General features: G+C 37.4%; 1 long non-coding RNA gene across 1 annotated transcript in view; it reads right to left on the minus strand.

The window, feature by feature from the left end:
- LOC307187107 overlaps positions 1-17,223 on the minus strand; it is a 97,117-nt gene that overhangs the window by 43,828 nt on the left and 36,066 nt on the right. The window lies entirely within an intron of this gene.

A 17,223-nucleotide genomic window follows, 5' to 3' on the forward strand; every position in this document is an offset into this window, starting at 1 on the left:
TAGAACACTCTCTAACAACATACACAAAAATAAACTCCAAACGGATTAAAGACCTAAATGTAAGGCCAGACACTCTAAAACTCTTAGAGGAAAACATAGGCAGAACACTCTCTGACATAAATCACAGCAAGATCCTTTTTGACCTACCTCCTAGAGGAAATAAAAACAAAAATAAACAAATGGGACCTAATGAAACTTAAAAGCTTTTGCACAGCAAAGGAAACCATAAACAAGACGAAAAGACAACCCTCAGAATGGGAGAAAATATTTGTAAACAAAGCAACTGACAAAGGATTTAGCTCCAAAATATGCAGGCAGCTCATGCAGCTCAATATCAAAACTAGACAACCCAATCCAAAAATGAACAGAAGATCTAAATAGACATTTCTCCAAAGAAGATATACAGATTGCCAACACACAGATGAAAGGATGCAGAACATCACTAATCATCAGAGAAATGCAAATCAAAACTCCAGTGTGGGGTTTCCCTGGTGGTGCAGTGGTTGAGAGTCCGCCTACTGATGCAGGGGACACGGGTTTGTGCCCCGGTCCGGGAAGATCCCACATGCCGTGGAGCGGATAGGCCTGTGAGCCATGGCCGCTGAGCCTGCGCATCCGGAGCCTGTGCTCCACAACAGGAGAGGCCACAACAGTGAGAGGCCCGTGTATGGCAAAAAACCCACGAAAGACAAAAAACTACAGTGTGCTATCACCTCACACCAGTCCAAATGGCTGTCATCAAAAAGTCTACAAATAATAAATGCTGGAGAGCGTGTGGAGAAAAGGAAACCCTCTTGCACTGCTGTTGGGAATGTAAATTGATACAGCCACTATGGAGAAGAGTGTGGAGGTTCCTTAAAAAAGTAAAAATAGAACTACCATATGACCCAGCACAGCCACTACTGGGCATATACCCTGAGAAAACCATAAATCAAAAAAAGTCATGTACCACAATGTTCACTGCAGCTCTATTTACAATAGCCAGGACATGGAAGCAACCTAAATATCCGTCGACACACAAATGGATAAAGATGATGTGACATACATATAATGGAATATTACTCAGCCATAAAAGGAAATGAAATTGAGTTATTTGTAGTGAGGTGGATGGACAAAAAGACTGTCATAGAGAGTGAAGTAAGTCAGAAAGAGAACAACAAATACTGTATGCTAACACATATATATGGAATCTAAAAAAAAATTTTTTTCTGAAGAACCTAGGGGCAGGACAGGAATAAAGATGCAGACATAGAGAATGGACTTGAGGACATGGGGAGGGGGAAGGGTAAGCTGGGACGAAGTGAGATAGTGGCATGGATTTATATTTACTACCAAATGTAAAATAGATAGCTAGTGGGAAGCAGTCACATAGCACAGGGAGATCAGCTCGGTGCTTTGTGACCACATAGAGGGGTGGGATAGGGACGGTGGGAGGGAGACGCAAGAGGGAGGAGATATGGGGATATACGTATATGTATAGCTGATTCTCTTTGTTATAATCCAGAAACTAGCACACCGTTGTAAAGTAATTATACTCCAATAAAGATGTTTAAAAAGAAAAAAACAACTAGTGAATCTGAACAACGTTTATAACTCTGTTAGTAGGATTGTATGTTTCCTGGTTTTGACACCATATTAAGGTTATATAAGATGGTGTCATTGAGGGAATCTGGGTAAAGAATACACAAGAACTCTCTGCATTAATTTTACAGCTTCTTGTGAGTCATTTTCAAATTAAAAAAATTACAAAAGATGACTTACTCTAAAATTCAATTGAAGTATTAAAGTACTCATGATAGGGGTGGGGGTATTTATGGTGTCATTTATTCTACTTATTATGGTCGTTAATTCTCTGAAAATTTTGTAATAATAAAGCATAATCATTTATTGTGGTTGCATCCCACTCTCATCCTTTCTCAGCTCCAACAGTAGAGGTTGGGAGGTATTCGCACCACACCTCAAGCCTGGGAAATGGAGCTTCACCAGGTCTGCACAGAACACTTGCTATAATTTCTTTGTGTTTTTGAGAACTCAGTAGACTTTTAACAGACTCATTCTTAAAGATGTTTAAGAAAAGAGAAGGTAGGCGGGTGAGTGCTCTCACGTGGGGGAAAAGCAGCAGTGGCTGTGCTGTGATTGTCTTGTATTCCAATTATGGATCCAGATAACAATCTTGTGTGATGGAGAAGGAGTAGGGGACTGGGACTGAGGCCAAAAATAACTCATGGAATAAGAAGTTCTAAAGACTCCCAAAGGTACTGCATCTTTGAAATTCTGTTTGGTATATAAAGCTGAAACTGCCATAGTTCATTTAAGTAGTGTCATTTTTTTTTTTTTTTTTTAGTGCAGCTACAATAGAAATTGTGCATTTCAGTCATTAGTGTTTCCTTCAAAAAATTTAAAGGGTTACAAGGACATGTTCTACTGAGAGTCTTATGGAAATTTTCTTTGCCCCCTACTCTGGTACTAAGAAACTCCTGGGAACCCTTCCCTCCCTTGCCTGTTGTTCTGATACACCTACCCCAAGAAACACAGGGTTTCTCCTCTGATTGCTTGCTCTGACTTCTCACCAATTGTCATCAGTTCTTTTCCCCACAGAGAGTAGTGATAAAACAGCTCAGTTGTGAGGCCCAATTGCTCTGATCAGGAGAAAAGCTATGAACACCCAGGCATTAATATTTTCAGCCTCTCACTATTATTTGTTAGTTGCTCAAATTCACAGAACTTTTAGAAAATAATTTTATTTCAGAATTTGGGGCCTTGATATACATTACCTTTCTCACGCCACTCCATATTCAACAGTAAATATGTACGTATATGAGTTATTTTTGAAATATTAAAATTCATGTTTGACAATTTCTTTTTTTTTTTTTTTGTGGTACGCGGGCCTCTCACTGTTGTGGCCTGTCCCGTTGCGGAGCACAGGCTCCGGACGCACAGGCTCAGCGGCCATGGCTCATGGGCCTAGCCACTCCGCGGCATGTGGGATCTTCCCGGATCGGGGCACGAACCTGTGTCTCCTGCGTAAGCAGGCAGACTCTCAACCACTGAGCCACCAGGGAAGCCCAACAATTTCTATTTTTAACGTTTGCCACTGAGTCTCTTCTTCAACATAAATGAAGAGTTATAAAACCATATCTTTTCTTTGCCTATTGAAAAAATGACTTGTTTATAAGTATGATTTGTATTAACAGCATTATATTTTTTGTTATTTCTAAATAAATTTAAAATTTCCCATTTCATTTGTTAATAGACATTTTTTTAAAGTCTTGCTAAACCTACCATTTGTCATTGGGTCTTGTCCATGTTACATTCTTATATGTATATTCTTTTGAAGAAATATTTATGATATGTAACTGTAATTGGTTAAGGTCTTAATCAGTAATATTAGGCACTAGTGTGAAAATATAGTAATTTAAAAATTGCACTTAGGAAGAACTAAAGGAAAATACCACAATATATTATATAGAACTGATAGAAATAATTTTGTATTCAAAAACATTAATTTTTTTAATTATATAAACACTTACTAAATAAATAATTAAGCTGCTAACACGTTATCTTTCTGTTTGCAACTTAACAGAATATGAATACTTTTTAATAGTACCTTAAATACATTATCTTGTTTTGTTCTTAAATTTAGGATTTGTTGATGCTTTCCAAGAAATGGTTGAAAAATAACTGTTTGCAGGTGTTATTAATTTTTAGCCATCTTACAAAATAGCAACATGCAAATAGTTTTACATCTAAAGGCCTCAGTAGGGAATATTCTAAAGCTGACATTCATTCCTACTGTTTATTAGCATTCTGATTACGTAAAACTAATTACTAATGCAAACCAAAATTTTTGATCCTGGATGTCAATTTTCCATTACGGAATTTAGAAAAATATGTTTTAGTAAGTGGTACTGGGAAACCCGAACAGCTACATGTCAAAGAATGAAACTCTTAACACCATACTAAAAAATAAACTCAAAATGGATTAAAGACCTAACTGTTAGACCGGACACTATAAAACTCTTAGAGCAGGGGTCCCCAACCCCCAGGCCACAGACCTCTACAAGTCCGTGGCCTGCTAGGAACCTGGCCGCACAGCAGGAGGTGAGCAGTGGGTGAGCGAGCGAAGTTTCATTTGCTGCTCCCCGTTGCTCACATTACAGCCTGAACCATCCCCTCCCACATCCGTAGAAAAACTGTCTTACACGAAACCGATCTCTGGTGCCAAAAAGGTTGGGGACAGCTGTCTTAGAGGAAAACATAGGCAGAACACTCTTTCACACAAATCACAGCAAGATCTTTTTTGACCCACCTCCTAGAGTAATAACAATAAACAAATGGGACCTAATTAAACTTAAAAGCTTTCGCACAGCAAAGGAAACCATAAACACGATGAAAAGACAAACCTCAGAATGGGAGAAAATATTTGTAAATGAAGCAACTGACAAGGGATTCATCTCCAAAAAAACAAACAGCTCATGCAGCTCAATATCAAAAACACAACCAACCCAATCAAAAAATGTCTATTTAGGTGGAAGACCTAAATAGAAATTTCTCCAAAGACATACAGATGGTCAAAAGGCACATGAAAAAATGCTCAACATCCCTAATTATTAGAGAAATGCAAATCAAAATTACAATAAGATATCACCTCACACTGGTCAGGATGGCCATCATCAAAAAAATCTACAAACAATAAAGGTTGAAGAGGGTGTGGAGGAAAGGGAACTCTCTTATACTGTTGGTGGGAATGTAAATTGATATAGCCATTATGGAGAACAGTATGGAGGTTCCTTAAAAAACTTAACATACAACTACCATATGACCCAGCAATCCCACTACTGTGCATATACTCAGAGAAAACTCTATCAAAAAGATACATGTACCCCAATGTTCATTGCAGCACTATTTACAATAGCTAGGACATGGAAGCAACCTAAATGTCCAACAACAAAGGAATGAATAAAGAAGCTATGGTACATATACACAATGGAATATTACCCAGCCATAAAAAGGAATAAAATTGTGCAATTTGCAGAGACATGGATGGACCTAGAGACTGTCACACAGAGTGAAGTAGTCAGAAAGAGAAAAACATCGTATAATATCGCTTATATGTGAAATCTAGAAAAATGATACAGATGAACTTATTTGTGAAGCAGAAATAGAGACAAAGATGTAAAGAATAGATGTACAGATAGCAGGGGGAGAAGGGGAGGTGGGATGAATTACAAGATTGGAATAGACATATATACACTAAAGTGTATAAAATATATAACCTATTTTAAAATAGATAACCTATAGATAATGAGAACCTACTGTATAGCACAGGGAGTTCTACTCAGCACTCTGTGGTGACCTAAATGGGGAGGAAATCCAAAAAAGAGCAGATATATGTATACTATAGCTGATTCACTTTGCTGTGCAGCAGAAACTAACACAACATTGTAAAGCAACTATATCCCAATAAAAAATTTTAAAAAAGTTTTACTTCTTCTTATATCATTTCTTTCTTTACATATTTTTAAATAAATGAGTGATAGTCTAAGTTTTTTAAATATAGAAATTATGGGTTATATTTCTGAACAATAGGAATAAAGAGGCAAACGTAGAGAATGAACTTAATACAGGGAGGGGGAAGGGCAAGCTGGGACGAAGTGAGAGAGTGCTATGGACATATATACACTACCAAATGTAAAATATATAGCTAGTGGGAAGCAGCAGCATAGTATAGGGAGATCAGCTCGGTGCTTTGTGACCATCTAGAGGGGTGGGATAGGGTGGGTGGGAGGGAGAAGCAAAAGGGAGAAGATATGGGGATATATGTATATGTATATGTATAGCTGATTCACTTTTTTATAAAGCAGAAACTAACACATCATTGTAAAGCAATTATACTCCAATAAAGATGTTAAAAAAAAGAAAAAAAAAAAAAGAAATTAGCAAGGTGGCTATTCCAGAATACATGGAGCCCTACCAGCCATGGTGCTATGATTTATGGGGTCTCATCTACCAACCTGCTTCAAGACAAGCAGCTTTGTTTTGATCCCAATTATACATTGTGTACAAAACACAATTCTACTTGAAAAAAGAGATCTGTAGCTGAAAAAGATAAAAACACCATCAAGCTCTGCCAGTGGCTTCAGGCTTAACCTCCACCATTTCTGGAATGGGCTCATAGATTCCATGTAAAATATGGAGTGGACAAATTTTACATTACATTAACTAGTTTTCATAATTTTTTTCCTTTTTTGTTGGCCATGATTTCTGCAGCCTTTATTTCATGCATGTTCAATAAATATAAGGTTTTTTTCCTTTGCCTAATGCTACCTTTCTTTGAATGAAAAAAGGGCACTAAAAAATTGGGAGGTAATTTTGTTTCAATATTGTTTCTTTTGTTTCTATTATTCTATTTGTTGGCTGTATTTACAAGAGAATTAGAAAAACTGGAGTAGAGATTCAAGTAATTTAGAGGAAAGTATTTTTTCAGAAACACAAGCATATGTAAGGCACGAAACTTTAGATAATATAATCTGTTTAATCTGTCATGAGTATTCTTTAAATTTCTTATTGTTTTTGTTTGTGCATCAGCAGTTTTCTTGTGACAATGGCACTTCTGTGTTTGGTATGGAAACATATGTATGTATTTTCTATCTTTTTGTTCAATTTGGGAATGTAGCTTTGTCTTTCACAGGAAAGTACCTACATTTTCCTTACATTTGTGTCTAATCAATCCATCATACACATCAATAACTTACATTTTCTTTCTTTCTTTTTCTTTTTCTGTACAACGTACTTCAAGTGTTTGTGAGGAGAACCAAAAAAATAGAAATATGAAACATCTTCCTTGGTTCAGTCTGATTAGTCTCTCAGGATTTTATTTGATCCATTATATTATGCAAACAAAAAAAATTAGCATTTTAGCATCAGTGATTATGCCATATACAAGAGAGGGTGCATGAAGGCGCAAACGACTTATCATTGCTGTACTGCAGTGTTAGGAGATGGTGTGTTATATGTTAAGTGAAAAAAATTTCTCAATTGTCTTTATTATTTAACAGGTTTAAATTAACTGTCTTTGGGATATGTTTCCAATACTAAAATGAGACAAAATTTTCACACCCAGAAGAAACAGCTGATTAGAAATAGAAAGATGCACGACTATATGGGAGATAAGACAGTATAGATGATATTTAACTTAAATTAGTATGAAAGCAATTAAATTAGTATGAAAGTGCTCAGTTCTATACATACCTTGAGAATTTAGATACCACATACTAGAAAACAAAACTCTAGTTTTATGTTCCTCTGCTTTCATTAGTAAAACCAGCATTTGCATTTTCCTTCAAATACATTTAAAAGTTATTTTCCAATAACAGAAGCTCTATTATTCTTTATTTGAATATTTCCAGCAATATTTCCAAGAATTATTTATTAATAATAGCTTTCTAAATATACCTGTTTACTTTCTTTCCTGTGCAACCTAGCACCAGCAAATTCTATATCATTTCACTTATCTCAATGTTACTGAAAGGATATGAAGCAATAAAATGTGATGGAAAGTGCATGTCTGAGGAATGGTTTCATATCTCCTGAGTCTTACAACCACAAGAATAAAGGCTTTTTCTTCCTATTTTTAAAGCAAGACAGCTATTTTTGGATAACTTCCATAAGGGGCACTAGACAGTTAGGCATATAGATTTATCATCCCAAAAGTAAAATTTACAGTGAACCAAGAATGAGCCAAATTAAATGGAGAAAACAAGATAGGGTCTGAGTTGTACTAGAAAGAGCTTTAATCAAGAAAAATGCAAGGGTTATCCTTTTTAAGAATCTGAATAAGATAAATTTATATTCCAGTGTTCAATCTCTTTCAAGATTAACACTCTTTGCTTGTGAGCTATGTAGCAAATTTTGAAAATTAGCTTAAACTTAAAGTAGAAGTTTGGAAATGGCAGAAATATGTCATATCACATGTCAAAAAGATTATTTTATAATCTGCTATAAAATATAATTTTGAAAATATACTTGAAAATATGTGTGTGTACTTATGAAAAGAGACACCACTCTAAATGAAAATTAAAATAATCAGGTAAATAAATTTGTATTTGAAAATACAAAGCAAGCATTTAAAATTTTTTCATTGCACATAAAATTGTACATAACTTATGTTTAACCACATTTTACTACAAGAGTTAGTTTAAAATTCCAAATTTTGGCAATTATTAATAAGGCTGCTATAAATGTCCATGTGCAGGTTTTTGTATGAACCTGTTTTCAACTCCTTTGGGTAGATATCAAGGGGCACAACTGCTGGATCATATGGTAAGTGTATGTTTAGTTTTATAAGAAACCACCGAACTGTCTTACTAACCGCCTGCACCATTTTGCATTCACACCAGCAATGAATGAGACTTCCTGTTGTTCTATTACCTCGTCACTATTTGGTGTTGTCAGGGTTCTGGATTTTGGCCATTCTAATAAGTGTGTAGTGGTATCTAATTGTTATTTTAATTTGCATTTCCCTGATGATGTATGATGTAGAACATCTTTTCATATGCTTTTCCAACTGTATCACTTCTGTGGTGAAGCTTTTGTTAAGCTCAGTTTTTAATAGCATTTTTTAGTTATCTCATCATTGAGTTGTCATATTTTGGATAATGATCCTTCATCAGATGTGTTTTTTGCAAATATTTTCTCCCAATCTGTGGCATGTCTTCTCATTCTCTTGATATTATCTTTTACAAAGCAGAAATTTTAGATTTTAATTTCAGCTTATCAATTATTTCATTTATTGATTGTGACTTTGGTGAAAAATCATTGATATATCCAAAGTCATGTAGATTTTCTCCTATGTTGCTATGTTGTCTTCTAGGAGTTTTATAGTTTGGTGTTTTACATTTAAGTCTGTGATTTATTTTGTGTTAATTTTATGAAGTGTCTAAGTTCTATGTCTAGGTTCATTTTTTTGCATGTGGATGTCCAGTTGTTTGAACTTAATCTCAATGCGAGAATAGCACTTGTCGCACACGCAGTGAGAGTCCAGGAGGTGCAGGGACGAGGTGGAGGCCACGGGGAAGTGCAGGGGGTGTAAAGAAGAAGTAACAGAATATTCAGTGGGATTCCACCTGAATTTGAGGAGTGATTAATATAACCATTGATGGATATGGTGCCTGTTGAAACTGTGTGCCTCTACATTTTGAAGAAGAGAGGATATTCATTTAAAACAAAAGTGGAGAGGAGCTTCAAGATGGCGAAGAGTGAGAAGAGGAGATCACCTTCCTCCACACAAATATATCAGAAATACGTCTAACTTTGTAACAACTCCTACAGAACACCTACTGAATGCTGGCAGAAGACCTCAGACCTCCCAAAAGGCAAGAAATTCCCAACGTACCAGGGTAGGGCAAAAGAAAAAAGAATAAACAGAGACAAAAGGATAGGGACAGGACCTGCACCAGTGGGAGGGAGCTGTGAAGGAGGAAAGGTTCCCACACACCAGGAAGCCCCTCTGCGACACGGGGTAGTGGGGGGAAGCTTCAGGGCCACGGTGGAGAGCGCAGCAACAGGGATGCGGAGGGCAAAGCAGAGAGATTCACGCTCAGAGGATCGGTGCCAACCAGCACTCACCAGACTGAGAGGCTTCTCTGCTCAACCTCCACGGCGGGTGGGGGCTGGGAGCTGAGGCTTGGGCTTCAGAGGTCACATCCCAGGGAGAGGACTGGGGTTGGCTGCATGAACACAGCCTGAAGGGGGCTAGTGCACCACAGCTAGCTAGGAGGGCGTCCCAGAAAAGGTCTGGAACTGTCAAACATGCAAGAGAATTTTTCTTGCCCTGTTTTGCAGTGCGAGAAGAGAGGGGATTAAGAGCGCCGCCTAAATGAGCTCCAGAGAGGGGGAGGAGCCGTGGCTATCAGGACAGACTCCAGAGACGGGCATGAGACGCTAAGGCTGCTGCTGCCACCACCAAGAAGCCTGTGTGCGAGCACAGGTCACTATCCACACCTCCCCTCCCAGGAGCTTGTGCAGCCCGCCACTGCCAGGGTCCCATGATCCAGGGACAACTTCCCCAGGAGAACACACGGTGTGCCTCAGGCTGGTGCAATGCCATGACAGTCTGTGCCACTGCAGGCTCGCCCCACATTCCGTACCCTTCCCTCCCCGTGGCCTGAGTGAGCCAGAGCCCCATAATCAGCTTCTCCTTTAACTTCCTTCTGTCTGGGCAAAGAAGAGACACCAGAGGGCGACCTACATGCAGAGGCAGGGTCAAATCCAAAGCTGAACCCCAGGAGCTGTGCGAACAAAGAAGAGAAAGGGAAATTTCTTCCAGAAGCCTCAGGAGCAGCGGATTAAATCTCCAAAATCAACATGAAGTACCCTGCATCTCTGGAACAACTGAATAGACAACGAATCATCCCAAATTGAGACAGTGGACGTTTGGAGCAATGATATATATATATTTTTCCATTTTCCCTTTTTGTGAGTGTGTATGTGTATGATTCTGTGTGTGATTTTTGTCTGTAGAGCTTTGCTTTTACAATTTGTCCTAGAATTCTGTCTGTCCATTTTGTTTGTTTGTTTTTTTAGTATAGTTTTTAGTGCTTGTTATAATTGGTGGACTTGTTTTTTGGTTGGGTTGCTCTCTTGCTTCTTTCTTTCTTTTTAATTATCATTTAAAAACTTTTTTTTTTACTTTCAATAATTATTTTTTATTTTAATAACTTTATTTCATTTTATTTTTTCTTTCTTTCTTTCTTTCTATTTTTCTCCTTTTTACTCTGAGCCACGTGGATGACAAGGTCTTCATGCTCCCACGGGCAACAGGCCTGTGCCTCTGATGTGGGAGAGCCGAGTTCAGGACATTGGTCCACCAGAGACCTCTGAGCTCCATGTAATATCAAATGGTGAAAATTTGCCAGAGACCTCCATCTCAACACAAAGACCCAGCTCCACTCAATGACCAGCAGGTGCCAGTGCTCAAAACACTATGCCAAACAACTAGCAAGACAGGAACACAACTCCACTCATTAGCAGAGAGGCTGCATAATAAGGTCACAGACACCACACAGCACACCACTGGACACGGACCTGCCCACCAGAAAGACAAGATCCAGCTTCATCCACCAGAACACAGGCACTAGTCCCCTCCACCAGGAAGCCTACATAACCCAGTGAACCAACCTTAGTCACTGGGGGCAGGCAGCAAAAACAACAGGAACTACGATCCTGCAACCTGCGAAAAAGAGACCCCAAACAGAGTAAGTTACGCAAAATGAGAAGACAGAGAAACACACAGCAGATAAAGGGGCAAGGTAAAAACCCACCAGACCAAACAAATGAAGACGAAATAGGCAGTCTACCTGAAAAAGAATTCAGAATAATGATAGTAAAGATGATCCAAAATCTAGGAAATAGAATGAAGAAAATACAAGAAACGTTTAACAAGGACCTAAAGAACTAAAGAACAAATAAACAATGATGAACACAATAAATGAAATCAAAAATTCTCTAGAAGGAATCAACAGCAGAATAATTGAGGCAGAAGAAGGGATAAGTGACCTGGAAGATAAATGAGTGGAAATAACCACTGCAGAGCAGAATAAAGAAAAAAGAATGAAAAGAATTCGGGACAGTCTCAGACACCTCTGAGACAACATTAAATGTACCAATATTCAAATTATAGGGGGTCCAGAAAAAGAAGAGAAAAATAAAGGGATTGAGAAAATATTTGAAGAGATTAAAGTTGAAAACTTCCCTAATATGGGAAAGGAAATAGTTAATCAAGTCCAGGAAGCGCAGAGAGTCCCATGCAGGATGAATCCAAGGAGAAACACGTCAAGACACATATTAATCAAACTATCAAAAAATTAAATACAAAGAAAAAATATTAAAAGCAGCAAGGGAAAAACAACAAATAACATACAAGGAAATCCCCAAAAGGTTAACAGTGGATCTTTCAGCAGAAACTCTGTAAGCCAGAAGGGAGTGGCAGGACATACTTCAAGTGATGAAAGGTAAAAACCTACAACCAAGCTTGCTCTACCCAGCAATGATCTCATTCAGATTCGATGGAGAAATTAAAACCTTTACAGATGAGCAAAAGGTAAGAGAATTTGGCACCACCAAACCAGCTTTACAGCAAATGCTAAAGGAACTTCTCTAGGCAGGAAACACAAGAGAAGGAAAGAACCTATAAAAAAACCCACAAAACACTTAAGAAAATGGTAATAGGAACATACATATCGATAATCACCTTAAATGTGAATGGATTAAATGCTCCAACCAAAAGACACAGGCTTGCTGAATGTATACAAAAACAAGACCTGTATATATGCTGCCTACAAGAGACCCACTACAGACCTAGGGACACATACAGACTGAAAGTGAGGGGGTGTAAAAAGATATTCCATGCAAATGGAAATCAAAAGAACGCTGGAGTAGCAATTCTCATATCAGACAAAATCGACTTTAAAACAAAGACTACTACACGAGACAAAGAAGGTCAGTACATAATGATCAAAGGATCAATCTAAGAAGAAGATATAATAATTATAAATATTTATGCACCCAACATAGGAGCACCTCAATACATAAGGCAAATGTTAACAATCATAAAATGGGAAATCGATAGTAACACAATCATAGTACAGGACTTTAACACCCCACTTTCACCAATGGACAGATCATCCAAAATGAAAATAAATAAGGAAACACAAGTGTTAAATGATACATTAAACAAGATGGCCTTAATTGATATTTATAGGACATTCCATCCCAAAACACCAAAATACACTTTCTTCTCAAGTGCTCATGGAACATTCTCCAGGATAGATAATATCTTGGGTCACAAATCAAGCCTTGGCAAAGTTAAGAAAATTGAAGTCTTATCAAGTATCTTTTCAGACCACAATGCTATGAGACAAGATATCAATTACAGGAAAAAAAATCTGCACAAAATATAAATACATGGAGGTTAAACAATACACTACTTAATAACCAAGAGATCACTGAAGAAATCAAACAGGAAGTAAAAAAATACCTAGAAACAAATGACAATGAAAACATGATGACCCAAAACCAATAGGATGCAGCAAAAGCAGTTATAAGAGGGAAGTTTATAGCAATACAATTCTACCTCAAGAAACAAGGGACAACTCAAATAAACAACCTAATCTTACACCTAAAGCAATTAGAGAAAGAAGAACCAAAAAACCCCAAACTTAGCAGAAGAAATCATAAAGATCAGATCAGAAAGAAATGAAACAATATCAAAGATAAATAAAATTAAAAGCTGATTCTTTGAGAAGATAAACAAAATTGATAAACTCTTAGCCAGACTCATCAGGAAAAAAAAGGAGAAGACTAATCAATAGAATTAGAAATGAAAAAAGGAGAAGTAACAATTGACACTGCAGAAATACAAAGGATTATGAAAGATTACTACAAACAAGTATATGCCAATAAAATGGAGAACCTGGAAGAAATGGGCGAATTCTTAGAAAAGTACAACCTTCCGAGACTGAACCAGGAAGAAATCGAAAATAAAAACAGACCAATCACAAGCACTGACATTGAGAGTGTGATTAAACATCTTCCAACAAACAAAATCCCAGGACCAGATGGCTTCACTGGCAAATTCTATCAAACATTTAGAGAAGAGCTAACACCTATCCTTCTCAAACTCTTCCAAAATGTAGCAGAGGGAGGAACACTCCCAAACTCATGCTACGAGGCCACCATCACCCTGATACCAAAACCAGACAAAGATGTTACAAAGAAAGAAAACTACAGGCCAATTTCACTGATGAACATAGATGCAAAAATCTCAACAAAATACTAGCAAACAGAATCTAACAGCACATTAAAAGGATCATACACACCATGATCAAGGGTGGTTTATCCCAGGAATGCAGGATTCTTCAATATACGCAAACCAATCAATGTGATACATCTTGTTAACAAACTGAAGAATAAAAACCGTATGATCATCTCAGTAGACGCAGAAAAAGCTTTTGACAAAATTCAACACCCATTTATGATAAAAACCCTAGAGAAGGTAGGCACTGAGGGAACTTACCACAATATAATAAAGGCCATATATGACAAACCCACAGACAACATTGTTCTCAACGGTGAAAAACCAAAACCATTTCCACTAATATCAGGAAGAAGACAAAGTTGCCCACTCTCACCACTGTTATTCAACATTGTTTTGAAAGTTTTAGCCACAGCAATCAGAGATGAGAAAGAAAAAAAAGGAATCCAATTTGGAAAAGAAGAAGTAAAGCTGTCACTGTTTGCAGATGACATGATATTATACATAGAGAATCCTAAAGATGCTACCAGAAAACTACGAGAGCTAATCAATGAGTTTGGTAAAGTAACAGGATATAAAATTAATGCACAGGAATCTCTTGCATTCTTATACATTAATGATGAAAATATGAAAGTGAAATTAAGGGAACACTCCCATTTACCACTGCAACAAAAGGAATAAAATACCTAGGAATAAACCTACCTAAGGAGACAGAAGACATGTATGCAGCAAACTATAAGACACTGTTGAAATAAATTAAAGATGATACAAACAGGTGGAGAGATATACCATGTTCTTGCACTGGAAGAATCAAATTTGTGAAAAATGACTATACTACCCAAAGCAATCTACAGATTCAATGCAATCCCTATCAAACTACCACTGGCATTTTTCACAGAACTAGAACAAAAAAATTTCACAATGTGTTTGGAAAAACAGAAGACTCCAAATAGCGAAAGCAATCTTGAGAAAGAAAAACGGAAGTGGAGGAATCAGTCTCCCTGACTTCAGACTATACTACAAAGCTATAGTAATGAAGACAGTACGGTACTGTCACAAAAACAGAAATATAGGTCAATGGAACAGCATAGAAAGCCCAGAGATAAACCCATGCACATATAGTCACCTTATTTTTGATAAAGGAGGGAAGAACATACAATGGAGAAAAGACAGCCTCTTCAACAAGTGGTGCTCAGAAAACTGGACAGCTACAGGTAAAATAATGAAATTAGAACACTACCTAACACCATACACAAAAATAAACTCAAAATGGATTAAAGACGTAAATGAAAGGCCAGACACTATAAAACTCTTAGAGGAAAACATAGGCAGAACACTCTATGACATAAATCACAGCAAGATTCTTTCTGACCCACCTCCTAGAGTAATGGAAATAAAAACAAAAATAAACAAATGGGACCTAATGAAACTTCAAAGCTTTTGCACAGCAAAGGAAACCATAAACAAGACCAAAAGACAACCCTCAGAATGGGAGAAAATATTTGGAAATGAAGCAACTGACAAAGGATTAATCTCCAAAATTTACAAGCAGCTCATGCAGCTTAATATCAAAAAACAAATAACCCAATCCAAAAATGGGCAGAAGACCTAAATAGACATTTCTCCAAAGATATACAGATTGCCAACAAACACAGAAAGGATGCTTAACATCATTAATCATTAGAGAAATGCACATCAAAACTACAAAGAGATATCACCTCACACTGGTCAGAATGGCCATCATCAAAAAATCTACAAAGAATAAATGCTGGAGAGGATGTGGAGAAAACGGAACCTTCTTGCACTGTTGGTGGGAATGTAAATTGATACAGGCACTTTGGAGAACAGTATGGAGGTTCCTTAAAAACTACAAATAGAACTACCATACGACCCAGCAAGCCCACTACTGGGCATATACCCTGAGAAAACCATAATTCCAAAAGTGTAATGTACCACAATGTTCATTGCAGCTCTAGGACATGGAAGCAACCTAAGTGTCCATCAACAGATGAATGGATAAAGAAGATGTGGCACATATATACAATGGAATATTATTCAGCCATAGAAAGAAACAAAATTGAGTTATTTGTAGTGAGGTGGATGGACCTAGAGTCTGTCATACAGAGTGAAGTGAGAAGAGAAAAACAAATACCATATGCTAATATATATATATATGGAATCATAAAAAAAAAAAAAAAGGTCATAAAGAACCTAGAGGCAGGACCGGAACAAATATGCAAACCTACTAGGGAACAGACTTGAGGAAATGGGGAGGGGGAGGGGTGGGTTGGGACGGAGTGAGAGAGTGGCATGTACGTATATACACTACCAAATGTAGAACCGATAGCTAGTGGGAAGCAGCTGCATAGCACAGCGAGATGAGCTCTGTGCTTTGTGGCCACCTAGAGGGGTGGGATAGGGAGGGTGGGAGGGAGGGAGACGCAAGAAGGAGGAGATATGGGGATGTGTGTATATGTATGGCTGATTCACTTTTTTGTAAAGCAGAAACTAACACACCATTGTTAAGCAATTATACTGTAATAAAGATGTTAAAAAAGATAGAAAAAAAGAATAGCACTTGTATATAGTGGGATGACACTAATAGAATCTGTTATTTTGCGGGCTGTGCACTATCGGATCGAATCAGAAAATCTGGGTTACATACCTTCCTTCTGCCACTTAGTAGCTTAGCTATGTGGCTTTTTTGAATCATATATTTTTAATCTGTACTATGATAACAGAAATACTTATTGCATGGTATTCATTTGGTGATTCAATGAGACTATGAATTTGAAAGTGCTTTAAAAACTCTTGGATGTTTTACAAACTGTCAATAAGATCTGAAACTACTGAGGACTCCCTCAAGTATTTAATCTTGTTTCAGAGACACCATGGTCCGCGATAATCCTCTTGCTGAATTTCCTCCTCTTTCTGAGCTCTAATTGTTGGAGGGCTCTGAGATGATGTACTCACATTTTATGGCTTCTCTATCTGTCTATCCACCACCTGAATGTCCTCATCTAGCTAGACAGGTTAAATATCATGTGTATGCTTGCAAATGTCCAAATATCTCTCTCAAGTCAAGAACTGGCCCCTGAACTCCAAAGTCATTGTGCAACTGCCTGGATAAGTAATGAGAATAATTTAAAATTAACATGATTCCCTCTCCCAAACCCATGATTCCCTCAGTGTTCTCCATTGTGGTAAGTGGCTGCCCAGGATAAAAAGCTTAGAAACACAGTATAGTTCTCTCTTTTATCATTCATTCCATCAGCAAATCTTACTGTCTATCCTCCAGCTGTATTATAAATCAGATCACTTTTCAGCAACTTTTTCCCTAGGACTCCAGTCTCACTTTATCATCTTCTCATACTTGGTCTGCCTTAGTAGCCTTCCTACTTATTTCTCAG

This window comes from Stenella coeruleoalba, assembly GCF_951394435.1.
Source record: "Stenella coeruleoalba genome assembly, chromosome: 5".
Taxonomy (NCBI): Eukaryota; Metazoa; Chordata; class Mammalia; order Artiodactyla; family Delphinidae; genus Stenella; species Stenella coeruleoalba.